The sequence below is a fragment of the Eulemur rufifrons genome, chromosome 15 (assembly GCF_041146395.1).
Source record: "Eulemur rufifrons isolate Redbay chromosome 15, OSU_ERuf_1, whole genome shotgun sequence".
Taxonomy (NCBI): Eukaryota; Metazoa; Chordata; class Mammalia; order Primates; family Lemuridae; genus Eulemur; species Eulemur rufifrons.
Window position 1 is genome coordinate 18,208,420 of NC_090997.1, and position 13,411 is coordinate 18,221,830.

The window sequence follows — 13,411 nt, forward strand, 5'->3', positions numbered from 1 at the left end:
ACTACGGTACCATGTTATGCCCTGGAACAGTTCTGCCTTAGGCTTTGAGAGAAAAACTACGTATAATAGTAACTCATTAAAATGTTCTTTAGTTAACTGAAAGAGTTAATATCTTTCCTTGGCTCCTGACACTCAGAGAGAGTGTGTGTGGGTCTAAGAATAATTGGGCCCTCTGAAAATTATCAGTTCAATTCTACAGTGAACATATTTTAAATTATTTCAAGAGAAGGAGAAGAAATTGGTTCACGTAGAGGTTTACATGAGATTTTAAATATCTGCAGCTGCATCTTGCTCCTACTAAATAACTTTATAACCTTGAGTAAGTTAATGAAATTAAGCAATATTATCACTAGCCCTAACAGCTTAAACCTGTGTCAGGGTGAGCATTGCTGGAATAATCCTAAAATAGGGCTTTATTTTTTTTTAACATATCTTCTCTGTTACTGATGGTGGTTGTTATACCAGGAGGAATCCAATTGGAAATGTCTTATTTGTAATAATAACAAACCTTCTGTGAGAGATGTGGTAAAAAGGGAGGGGAGAAAGGGAGAGAGAAAGATAGAAAGAGAGAGAAAGAAAAGGAAAATATAACCTTAAGAGAAACAGATATCTCAAGTAATAATACAAATTAAAATATTAACATTTTTATAAAAAGTCATATTTAAAAATTATCAGATGGCAGCTGTATAACTTATTACTAAATGCTAAAGTTATACGGAGTTTTGTCCCAACATTTTATCTATCTATGTTATCCCACTAAACATCATCAAACCATCACCACCACATACACCGTAAACTCATATGTGCACAGCACTGTTCTATACAGGTGGTTCTAAGCTATGGAGACTTTGGCAATTGCTAGAGATATGTTTGACTGTCATGATAAGGGGATAAGGGATGATAAGGAATGCTATTGATCTCTATTGAGCAGAGGCTAGGGATACTACTAAATAAATATCTTTAAATACACAAGATAGCCCAGCAGAACAAACAATTACCCAGTTCCAAACTTCAATATTTCTCCTATTAATAAAATCCTATCCTACAATTAAGTAATATAAAATCATAATTTTTTCTAAGATTTATAATCTTCTAGGTGAAAACACAGAAACAAGGTAAGCATCAATGATGATTTTCAAGGCAACACATAAAGAATACTGTTTTAGTGACATAAATAATCCATGACAATGTTGCAGAGGAAAGTTGTGAATGAGCTGTGGGGAGCCTGGAAAGGCTTACCCTGGTAGGGTCTTAATGAAAACCTGAAACTTAGATAAGTGAACAGCAAGGTGTAGAGGCAGCAAGACAAAGATCAGAGGTATGACTGAGAAGCAAGTCCACTAGAAGAACTAGATAACTAGAATAGAACACTAAATGAGTGAGATTAGGACTAACCTTGGAGCTGAAACATGGAAGATATTTTTTATTTTAAATTTTATTTAAGTTTTATTTAGTTTAATAATTTAAGTTGATATTTCATTTTATAAAATAATGGAGAATTATTTAATGTTTTTAATACTATCCAAATTTATGCTTCACAATTTACTTATTTCTCTATTCTTACAAATTGAACTAGTTCCCTGAATTTGTCTCTAGTTTACTTACTTTCTATTCAAACTGTTTTTGATATGTTTTATTTACTTGAAGTGATCTACAGCAAAAAAAAAAAAAAATGCCATGCATGCTGTGTATCTTTATTGTTCTCCCATCAAATATTATTAATATCTACTTGTTTTATTTGCATCATAGCCTACCTTATATCATAGTTATTTCTTTTATGTTTGCATTTCCACTACATTCCTGAAGGCAGAGACTAGGACTTATCCATCCTGGCCATTTTGATGTTTTAAGAGCTCAGTGAAAGCTTATTGACTGAATATCTGTTTATTCTTAACTAAAAAAGTGAAAAGATCAAGAATCTTTCTTTCTCACTAAGAAGGTTGAATTAGTTACATTGAAATCACCAATTTATTTTGCCTAAGGAAATACCTAGCTTTCATATATATTACATGAGCATGAGTTAGAGCTCTTCTGTGGGATTGCAGATTTGTTGACTTCACTAATCTAGAAAAGAAAGTGTTAATCCACCTTAGGAAAATCTGAATCAGACCCCAGTGATCAGATGTTTCCTTCAGATGCCTGCTGTCTAGTCTCCCGTGACTACACAACCTCCTCCTACTCATAAGAAAACTGGGATGTCCGGTCTTCTAAGTGGTTTGTCTTCTATTCCTAAATCCTTAAGCACAGATCAGATAAAAGGCCTAGGAGGAAATAAATTACTTGGGTATGAAGGTGTAAAACTCTAGGTTTTGTATGCTTTAAATTTCTAATATCATGAAAAAAAGGAAATTTTATTTGGGACTAATCAAAGAGAGTCATAACTCTTGTTTTTTAATGTTTATAGCTGGCTGTATGCTTTTAGGAGCTGTGAAGTTGCTATTGATTGTCTTTTTGGGAAATTTAGGCTGCATGTAGAGGGCAAAGAAAGCAGTTACCTCCAAATTTCCTCTTGAACCCAGGGGCTGAACTTTTATGTAGCAATTAGCAGAAGTATGCAGGATCATTTAACAATGGGTGGCAATGAACCTTAGATGTCTCTAGTCTTCTCTCTCTCTACCACTATTTAAAAGATCTCTTGGTTCTACTATTAAAATGAGACTATGATGTTTCCTATCTCCACAACCAAGAGATAATGCAACAAAAATTTGGCAATAGAAGGCTGAGGGCACATATTAGGAAGTTTAATTTAGTATCTTGTAGGTATCAATTTTGAAATCCTGTCATTTGTGACAACTTGGATGAACCTGAAGGACATTATGTTAAGTGAAATAAGCCAGGCACAGAAAGACAAATACCGGACAATCTCACTCATATGTGGAATCTAAAAGAAGTAGAACTCATAGAAGCAAAGAGTAAACAATGGTTACCAGGAGCTGCAGGGAGGGTATGGGGTGTGGGTGTTGTAGGGATGTTGGGCAAAGGATGCAAACATTCAGGTAGAGAGGAGGAATAAGTTAAAAAGATCTATTGTACAACATGGTGACTATAGTTAATGACAATGTATTGTCTACTTGAAAATTGCTAAGAGTGTAGATTTAAGTGTTCTCACTACAAACACATAAGTAGATGAAATACTGCATATGTTAATTAGCTTTATTTACCTATTCTGCAATGTATACATATTTTCAAAATCATGTTGTATGCTATAAATATATATGATTTTTATTTATCAATTTAAAGGAAAAAAAGAAAGAGGAAGGAAAGAATAAAATGGAAAGTAGGTTTAATAATAAGGCTAATATAGAGTAAATGGGTTAATGTAAGGGAAGTACTTAGAACAGTGCCAGACAATAAGCTCAATAAATCTTAGCATTGTTGTTGTTATTATCATAACTATTACTACTGCTACAGTTGCTGCTGCTCATCCAGATTCCCTCAACACTGTGGGTTCAATTTATGTGTTGTACCTTTCCTTAGACTAAAGTTCAGTTGAATTCTTTAATCAAAAAAAAAAAAAAAAAGTTGGTTATCCTACCTGTGATGCATGCCCTGCCATTTTCAGTTATTAAAAGTAACACAGTGAGTCATCTCAACCTTTTAAGAAACACTAAAAATGTCTTTTCTTTGATTTCTTCAAAAATTGCATACAATGTTTAATCTAGTTTTACTTCTATTTCTTTTCCTTTTTATTTCTTAGTAAATTTATTTGTATTTTTGTGCAGAGAACAAGAGGAGAAGAAAGTAATGTTGATCAAGTTTCAGCACTATTTAAAGTCTTAGTTTGCTATAATCTTATACTGCTGTATATACATATATTAAAATTCATTTCATCTCTAATCTCTTTCAATTAAAAAGACAGAGTTGCCTTCAGCTTTATGAAATTTATGATATGAAACACCTTAGATGTGCTATAACTGTTAAACTGAATTTTATTTAGTATTTTGATTATAAATTAGGGAAATGGTACATTAACTCCTTTCTGAGGCTAAGATTAAAACAGCTCCATTTCTTTGCCGTTGTAGTGTTTTTCAACATATGTTATATTTATAATTGCCTTATTAAATCTTATACATTGTGAGTGATAATCATGTTGCCCAGAGCTATAAAATCATCAAAATATATAATGGCATTTTAAGTTGTTGTATCTACAAATGGGAATTTTTATTTTTAGCTTTTTAATAATGTTTTCAACTGAGTATTGAAAATAGTCATAAACTATGCAGAAGAGAAATATTTCCACTAAGTATTTATTAAGTGATATTAAGAAGAAACCATACTCAAATTTCAGCAAATAAGTATGGACATTATTGAACAATTTACCACAGAAAAGAACTGAGTATAGGCTATGGCTTGAAGGAGAAGACACAGATAGATAAAATCACGTTCATGGGCTAGCCCAGCAATATTCTCTCTGCTAGTAGCCTCTCTCCTTTTCTTACCCTACTTGGTTATGCTCATGAACCTGAACTGAGATATTCCAATTGACGTGGACCATGGATATACCTCACCATTTTTTTGTTGTTGTTGTTTCTTTTCCATTATTTAATATTCCATGTAACAAATCTGATTCCAATTCTTGCTTTGTTTCATTTGCTTCATGATTTAGCTTTACATGTTGGACCCTGGGTTTTATAACAATTTCTTCTATTTCTAAATTAGTAGCTGAGTAAAAAAGAAATAAATTCCTTCCCTTGATTCCTGGACTATGCATAAATGCAAAGGTAATCTCATACCCATAATATCTGCTAAAGGAAGGCACAAAGCACCACTCTACTAGTTTTGCAAAATGTAAAAGTGGAAAGCTAATTAGAAATTGATATCAGTAAGTAAATTTGGCACTATAAAATTTAAAAAAAAAGTATTTTTACAGGGATTTCAGGCATTTGAAAAAATAGTTTAGGTTAATTCTTTAATTTTTCAGAATGACAGATGTTTCTGGGCAAATGGCTGGTTTCTATGAGATTGGTAAAAATATTATCTTGCAAGATGCAGAATTATCTCTCTAATAAAAAAGTATTACCATATGATCTAGCAATTCCACTACTGGGCATATATCCTAAAGAAAAGAAATCAATATATCGAAAAAATATATGTCCTCTCATGCTTATTGCAGTACTATTCACAATAGCCAAAATATGGAATCAACCTAAGTGCCCAACAACAAATTAATGGTTAAAGACAATGTGGTATATATACACAGTGAAATATTATTTAGACATAAAAATGAATAAATTTCTGTCATTTGCAGCAACATGGATAGAACTGGATGGAGGTCATTATGTTAAGTGAAATAAGCCAAGCACAGAAATACAAATAGTTTATGTTCTTACTCATATGTGGGAGCTAAAAAAAGTGGATCTCATGAAGATCATGAGTAGATTAGTGGTTATCAGAGGCCAAGAAGGGTAGTGGGGAGAGGAGAATGAAGAGAAGTTAATCAATGGGTACAAATATATGGTTTGATAGAAGAAATAACACCTAATGTTAGATAGATAAGTAGGGTGATTATAATTTACATAATCTATGGTACCTCTCAAAATAGCTAGAAAAGAAAAATTTGAAATTTTTTAGCATAAAGATAAGACAATGTTTAAGGTGATGGATATCCAAGTACACCAATTTGATCCTTATAAATTATATGAATGCATTAAGTTATCACATGTACCTTGGAATTATGTACATCTATTATGTACCAATAAAGTAAAATAAAATGAAATGAAATAAGAGCACTTTGCTCATCTACCCGTATAACCTTGGAAAAGAAGAAAAATTCACAGATCCTTGGACTTCTAAAATGTCTAGAATCTTGATAACTAAAATGGAAGGTGACTTAAAACAGTGAAAAAAGAACTAGATAAAGAAATATTTAAGATAATCAATATTTAACCACTAACCTAAAATCTTCTGAGCTGTCTTCTTGTTGGCAAACATAAGAACTATTTGATTAGGAAGTACAAGATTGCACTGAATTTATTTATATTAATTAAAATTATTATCATTAGTTTTTTCCTGAAATGGTTCTGTCTCTGGCCTCTTAAGTACGTATCTTCTTGGGGAAAAGCACATCAGCAGAATACAACTTTTTCACTTAAGGTTTTTTAAGAACAATGTCTGATGCTAATTAAGAGTTTCAGCAAATTTCTGTGCCTCTGCCATGCTGATGGATATTCAAATATCAGCCTTCATCTCTTCTACCTTTTTTACTTACTCCTTTCATTTTTCCCTTCTTCTCCTCCTCACTCTCTCCTTCTGCTTAATGAAGGTGTCCTCAACATTTTGTCCCTGGAACTCATCTCTCCTTTTAGTTTTTTCATCAATATAGTTTTTCCCAGAGTGTTATGTAAATGTAGAGGCAAATCTTAAATTAGGAATCTATTTCTACCCCAAATTTCTTTTACAATTTCAGAGCAGTATTGACAATGAAAGGTTGGACACATCCTCTTCGAGATTCTTGTTGATGCCCTACTTGCCCCCTCAAACTCACCATGTCCAGAAGGAATCCAATCATCTCTTCCAAACCAGGTTATTCTAACCTATCATTATTTTAAAAGTTCTAAGCTAACCAGTGCACAACAGCATCTCCACAGGCAGGGATGTTGACCCCGACTGCACCCTTCCCTGTTTGATACAATCAGTATCCCGCTGGGAAAAAACACAATGGATGAATTTCTTACCATGTGGTTTCCAAAGAATACATTTCAGGAGAGTGGAAAGAGATTATGGACTAGACAATGTATAGTTCTTGAAACCCAAAGCATTTGCATGTGAATGTGTGGGTGTGCATGCATGCACATAGACATTATCACATTTGGAACTAATAATTAGAAGTGTAAATTTTAGACTTTCTTGGGCCCATTTTAGGTAAAATATTTCCCCCTTAAAAAACACCAGATATGAGAATCCTCACTAGAAAAGGCCATTATTTCCTCTGAATCCTTCATTTTGGTAGAGCATTCAGTAAAGGAACCCAAAGAAAAGGCATAGACACATCTGGTTAAATTGGGTCCTGGGCAAACAGGGCCTGGGAAGAGGACGTAGAGATCAGAAGGTTTTACCTGAAAATGCATTGCTTTTGCTTGTTGCAAACAGAAGATGAACAAAGTCTTCTAAATATTTGAGTATGAGCTGGGAAACTGAGCTGGAGATGAGGGGGTAGGTGATAGAGAACAACTTGACAAAACCAACCAAACAAACAAACAAAAAAATAAAGCCTAGAGTTACCTGTGGCATAGTAGAAATGCTTTAAAATAGACATCAGTCATCTTTTATTGCTGGTTTTACCAGCAATGAAAATCTGTGGTATGTGACCAACCTCCTAAGATACCATAATCTAATGGTTTTCTAAGCCAAGGATACTCTAGAATTCTGTCTTCATCCATATTGGCCTCTTTCTCCTCCAATATGATTGTGCTAGTTCTTCAGCAGCCTTTAGGAAGTGGAAGTGGGCACATGGACTGAGAGGAGAACCTTCCATTACAGAGTAGGTGTTCATGTTCCCCAATAGAGAAATAAGGGTTACTAAGAGAGGTTCTAGACTGGTTAAATAAACTATGGTCCATCCACATAATAAAATAAATATATAAGGAAAATTGTTGTGCTGATGGATACTCAAACTTCTGTTTTTACTGCGTAAATTTAAACAACAAGATGAAAGAGAATGTGTAATATGTTATTTTTGTAAAAGGGGGGTAAGTAAATACATACATATTGGTTATGCTAGTCATTACACTAAATGTTTCACACATGTTATTTTAAGTTTTATAACAATGTTCATTAGTAGCTAATATTATATCCATTTTACACATGAGAAAATTGAGGCATAAAAAATTAAAAAGGCTTCTGGATCCAGGACAAGATGTCACAGATCCACATTTCTCTGATACTTCCTTTTAAATACAACTAAATAACTTGTAAATAATTCAACAGAAATAATAAGGACTCAAAAAGGTGAAATGGGAAGGCAGACTGGCTAGAGACCTCCAGATTTAAGGAAGGACACCACAGTGATATTCCTGGACTGCTTTTTTCCATAATTCTCCCAGAGATGCCTATAATCCAGAACTGACTATAAGCATAGATACAACAAACAAAGAAACAAAAACAAGAAAAGTTTGCTTTCTCTAGTCAAAGGATTAGAAAAGGGAAAACCAAGCAGAGACCTTCCAGGAGTTTTTAACTTTGTGTAAAAACCCAGTAGCACCTGCAAAACTGATATGCTGGTACCTTCAAGGTGGCTGACATCTCCTAGCCCTATATTCAGTGGCAAAATGTTATTCAGGTTAGTTTTTTTTCCTGAACTTCCCATACAAGGGCACTAGGTTTCATCCCAGAGATGCAGGAATGGTTCAACAAATCTACAAATGTGATTCACCAAAGAAATAGGAGCAAAAACCAAAACCATATGATCCTCTCAATAGACACAGAAAAAAGCATTTGACAAAATTCATCACCCTTTTATGATAAGAACTCTAAAAATGCTCAAGTAATGCATAAGAAAATAAGAAAAGGGTAAATGAGGAATAAGAAATGGAACAAACAGGAAACAAAAAATAAAATTGCAGAGATCTAACATATCAATAATTACTTTAAACATAAATAGTCTAAACACACAGATTAAAATACAGAAGTTGGCAGAGTGCATTAAAACAAAAACATGGAAACAAAACCTACAACCCAACCATATGCTGTCTAAGAAAATAGGCATACGTGGAACATACCTCAATATTATAAAAGCCATATATGTCAAGCCCACAGCTAACATACTGAGCAGAGAAAACTAGAAAACATTTCTGCTTAGATCTGGAACCAGAAAAGGTTGCCTACTGTCACCACTTCTGCTCAATATAGGGCTGGAAGTTCTCACCAGAGCAATCAGACAAGAGAAAGAAACCAAGTGTATCCAAATAGGGAAAGAAGAAGTCAAACTATTGCTCTTTCCTGATGATATGATCTTATATCCAGAAAACTCCAAAGATTCTGCCAAAAGACTCCTGGAATTGATAAATAAATTCAGCAAAATCTCAGGCTACAAAATAAATGTACACAAAGCAGTAGCATTCCTATATACCAACAACAGTCAGCTGAGAATCAAATCAAGACTCAATAACTTTCACAACAGCAACAAAGAAAATAAAATACCTACGAGTACATTTAACCAAGGAGGTGAAAGACCTCTACAGGGAGAACTACGAAACACTGAGGAAGGAAACTGCAGAGGATGTAAAAAAATGGAAAAACATACCATGCTCATGGGTTGGCAGAATCAGCAATGGTAAAATATCTATTCTACTCAAAGTGATGTACAGATTCAATGCAATCCCTATTAAAATAGTAATGTCATTTTTCTCAGGTCTAGACAAAATAATTGTATGCTTCATATGGAACCAGAGAAGACCCTGTGTAGCCAAGGAAACCTTAACCAAAAGAACAAATTGGGAGCCATCACTTTATCAGACTTCAAACTATACTGCAAGGCCATAGTAACCCAAACAGCATGGTACTGGCACAAGAACAGAGACATAGACCAATGGATCAGAACAGAGAACCCAGATATAAAACCATACTCATATGGTCATTTCATTTCTGACAAAGCAGACAAAAACATACACTGGGAAAAAAATTCTTATTCAGTAAATGGTGCTGTAAAAATTGGATAGCCACATGTAGAAGACTGAAACAGGATCTGCACCTCTCACCACTCAGAAAAAAATTAATTCGTGATGGATAACAGATTTAAACCTAAGGCAAGAAACAGTAAGAATTCTCGAAGAAGAGTTCAGAAAAACTCTTATAGATATTGGCCTAGGGGCCATTAAAAAAAAAAAAGGGATATTGGCCTAGGCAAAGAATTTATGACGAAGATCCCAACAGCAATCACAGCAACAACAAAAATAAATAAATGGGACCTGATTAAATTTAAAAGATTGCACAGCCAAGGAAACAATCAAGAGAGTGAATAGACAACCTACAGAATGGGAGAAAATATTTGCATGCTATAAATCCGATAATGGGCTAACAACCAGAATCTACAAAGAACTCAAGCAAATGAGCAAGAAAACATCAAAAAACTCCATTAAAAAGTGGGGAAAGGACATGAACAGAAACTTTTCAAAAGAAGATACACTAATGGCCAATAAACTTATGAAAAAAATGCTCGACATCTCTAATCATTAGGGAAATGCAAATCAAAACCACAGTGAGATATCACTTAACTTCAATGAGAATTGCTTTAAACAAAAAGTCCCAAAACAACAGCTGCTGGCACAGACTCAGAGAGAAAGGAACATTTATACACTGTTAGTAGGACAGCAAACTAGTACAACCTCTACATAAAGTAGTATGGAGATACCTCAAAACACTAAAAGTAGACCTACCATTTGATTCAGCAATCCCACTACTGGATATTTGCCCAAAGGAAAAAAAAAAAAGACATTTTGTAAAAAAGGCACACTTGAATGTTTATAGCAGCACAATTCACAATTGCAAAAATGTGGAAACAACCAAAGTACCCCTCAGTACATGAGTGGATTAATAAAATGTGGTATATGTATACCATGGAGTACTACTCAATCATAAAATGTTGTGAACTAATACCTTTTGTAACAACCTGGGTGGAACTGGAGACCATTCTTTTAAGTGAAGTATCACAAGAATGGAAGAACAAAAACCATATGTACTGACTACTAAATAGAAACTTACAGATCAACACTCATGTGCACATATAAAAATCAAGCAGGTGGGAGTGGGGAGGAGGAGATGGGTAAATTACACCTACCAGGTACAGTGCACATTATGTGGGTGATGGACATGCTTATGACTTTGACTCAAATTGTACCAAAGTAATTCATGTAACCAAAACTTTTGTACCCCTAAAATATTCTGCAATAAAAAAATTGAAAATTAAAACTCTACAAATAATATACTAAAATTATAAATAAATCTAAATGAAACTCTAAACATGTTCAAGTAATGCATAAGAAAATAAGAAAAGGGTAAATTAGAAATAAGAAATGGAACAAACAGGGAACAAAAAATAAAATTGCAGAGATCTAACATGTCAATAATTACTTTAAACATAAATAGTCTAAACACACAGATTAAAATACAGAACTTGGCGGAGTCCATTAAAAACAAAAACATGGAAATAAAACCTACAACCCAAATATATGCTGTATAAAAGAAACTCACTTCAAATATAATGATATAAATAGATTGAATGTAAAAGGATAAAGATATTTCAAGTGTGATAGCTCTTTTGGAATTTGTCTAGCATTTTTCCAGTTTTCACTGAAAATTTCATAAAAAATTAAATATGTATATATATATCATGCAGACATTAATTATGAAAACAAGAATGATTATGTTAATATCATACAAAGTAGATTATAGAGTAAAGAAATTTACACAGGATAAAAAGTGATACTACAAAATGAAAGATCAAGACATCAAGTAAATACAGCCATCTTTATTATGTATGCACTAAACAACAGAGTTTCAAAATCTATTAATAAAATCTGATAAGTTGAGTGAAGTGGCAAATCTGTAATTGTAGTTAGGTATTTCAATACCCCACCCTGAGCAATTTATAGAGCTACTAGAGAGAAAATAAGCAGTGATACAGAACTGAACAACACTATTAACCAACCTTATCTAATCTGTATAAGAGAGCCTTGTGGTAATAACTGTACCTTAAGTGTGGTAATAGTCATATAAAATCACACAAAAAATAAAACTGCACAGAATTATACACACACACAGAGAGACACAAATGAGTGCATGAATACTTGACTAGAGAAATCTGAACAAGCTCTTTAAATTGTTACCAGTGCCAATTTCAAGGTATTAATATTGTATAATAGTTATATAAGATACTAATATTGAAAAGCTTAGGTGAAAGGTTCAGGGGCTTTCCCTATATGCTTTTTTGAAACTTTCTGTAAATCTATAATTATTTTAAAATAAAGCTTTTTTTGAAATACGGAAAAAAATGATAAGGAATATGTGCAGAATGGTGCCAGAATCCAAATCCTTGCTGCCCCTTGAGGTTATACTCACTATCCTTATTTGTCAAAAATAAACTGAGGTACTTGGAAGGCTCATTAGTCTTTATCTCCAAAACCTTCCACCAATGAAAACTGAATAATTACTCAAATGTCTACAAAACAAAGAGGGTGAGAAATTCTAACAGTAACTTTTTATCATTTATACAAATACCTTTTACAAAGACATATCAATTCTCTACCTCTCTGTGCTAGTGAAGACATTCATGAAATACCGATCTACTGACAATTTACAATTTCTAAAGGAAATCATAATAAGTCCAAATACCATAAATGAAATAAGATCTTACAGATAATATGTTATGGAAATTATTAAAGCCAGCTAACCTTTTGTTTTTAGAATCAATGTGCAAAGTGCAACTTTTAGATCCAATGAAAGAAGCAGAGATTGTTTTAATTCTTGCAAAGTCATATCTAGCTTTAGCAACAAGCTGAATAGAAAACATTGTTCACATCCCTTATTTAAAAATAAATGGGATAATATAATGACTTTCCATAACCTTCATATCTCTCTAGCTGTCTTTTACATGTAAAATGTGATTTAAGTTTTTGCTGATCATTTCACTCAATATGCTTTTTTCTAACTCAAAGATGTAGTGACAACATATTTAGCCTTTCTTATTTTATATTTTTAACTCTATAAAATAAATCACTTAGGAGGCAAGTCAGCTCAAAAAATTTAGAAAAAAATAATGACTCAAGCCTCAAACACTCTGCAGGAATAAATGCAGAACCAAAATCTCTGTGAATCAATCCATCCAACAATCTAATAATCTACACAAAAATATTAATGCCATTGTATGATCTACATAGAAAAATCTTGATGTGAAGTTACAAACTTTTCCTTTCCTTGCAATGTGTATTCATTTTTTAAAACTCAGGCTAAACAGAATTCCACAATTTCATAAATTATCAAGCCATTTAGGATGCATAATTAATTAGATTGTACTGTGCCATATTTATGAGGGTTATTTATTCACAGTATGAGATAATCATAAATTATTTTGCTAACAAAATCTCTTGAGAGACTTTTTAAAGAGTGTTCCCTTGAGTAACTTTGCTTGGTGTGACTGCTGTCTGATATTTTTTCATTGCTTAAATCAAGAATGAGCTATTTATTACTTTATAATTATAAGTCTGATCTGCAAAATACTGAAGCAATCTGCAGAGGAGGTGTAAGGCAATATTGGGATTAAAAATTTTCAGACATTTGAAACGATTTGAAGAAAAAGACAAAATGGTATTTGTAGATGTCTACATTTGTTTATATTTATCTGTGAGTTGCAGGTCTGCAATTCTTGAAACAAAATTTATAAAAGCCATGATGATTTTATAAATTTCTGAAGCAACTT

At 33.0% G+C, this 13,411-nt stretch overlaps 1 non-coding gene across 1 annotated transcript; it reads left to right on the top strand.

Moving 5' to 3' along the window:
• The first annotated feature begins 11,238 nt into the window (after positions 1–11,238).
• On the top strand, positions 11,239–11,299 carry LOC138396174 (U7 small nuclear RNA). The gene has a single exon (XR_011235642.1). It is a non-coding gene; the product is annotated as a U7 small nuclear RNA (small nuclear RNA).
• The last annotated feature ends 2,112 nt before the right edge of the window (positions 11,300–13,411 follow it).